The sequence below is a fragment of the Geospiza fortis genome, unplaced genomic scaffold (assembly GCF_000277835.1).
Source record: "Geospiza fortis unplaced genomic scaffold, GeoFor_1.0 scaffold317, whole genome shotgun sequence".
Lineage (NCBI taxonomy): Eukaryota > Metazoa > Chordata > Aves > Passeriformes > Thraupidae > Geospiza > Geospiza fortis.
Window position 1 is genome coordinate 894062 of NW_005054398.1, and position 1040 is coordinate 895101.

Sequence of the window (1040 nt, forward strand, 5' to 3'; positions counted from 1 at the left end):
CAGTTTTGTTGTTCCACAACACATACAGGCCGCCAGCCAGGGAAGAGTGAGGAAGAGTGAGCACAGCCAAATGCCTGTATTCAGTGTTCCTGTATATTAATGGTGCACTGAAAAGACTCTGTTACCTCAGGTGGCTCTCTGGGGAACTGTTCATGAATTTTAATTATGAGGGAGGGAGCATTTTGAAAAATAACGCCGCCTGCATGTTAGCATCAAGCATGGCCTAAGCTACAGCAGTCACTTCCCATGAAAATAAAATAGGCAAGATGAGGGGGAGAAAGCCTACTCCCTTTCACTTCAGTAGGACTGCTAGTCTTGTGAGAAGGGGTCTTGGCCTCAAGGATGGACTCAGCTTTCAGGGATCAGCCTAAGAAATGCCTGAGCACAAGCAGCATTAATTCCTGTACAGACCAATGCAGACGTGTGGGCAATAAGGCTGCAGATGGAGGCTTGGAAAAAACAGTCCCATGTCAAATGCCTCAAAGGAGAGATCATTCCTGAGCAGGTCAGCAGTGAGCACAGCTGTGCCCAGTGATGCCTGCAGGCCTGCAGCTTGTCCATGGTGCCCACGGTGAGCCCAGCCCAGGAGGCTGCCCAGGAAGGGCACACGTGGCAAGGGAACACTCACGAGAACAGCAGACACAGGATGGAAAATGCAATGTGAAATCACCTACATGAAGCCACATCACAACTGTTTTAGAGCACAGAATTTATCCACTGCTCTACTCCTCTGCCCTAAATCTGGACATTATGTGACACATGACATTAAGGTTGCTTCCAACATCCGCTCCAGGATGGCTCCTCCACAACACAAGGAATAGGAAGTGTGAGTCCAAGCCTGCAGACCAGACCTCCAGCTAAGTCAGCTGTCATTGTTACTGCTTGAAACTGCTCGTGGGAAAGAGGGGAGAGTCTCTCTAGCAGTCCCCCCCTCCTTTCCCTGCCAAGTAAAGCCAAAAAAATCCTTGGAGCAAAAGGTAAGTACTTCCAACAGTCCACAGAGCACCACACACCTTTGTCACCTGGAAAGAAAAAAATGG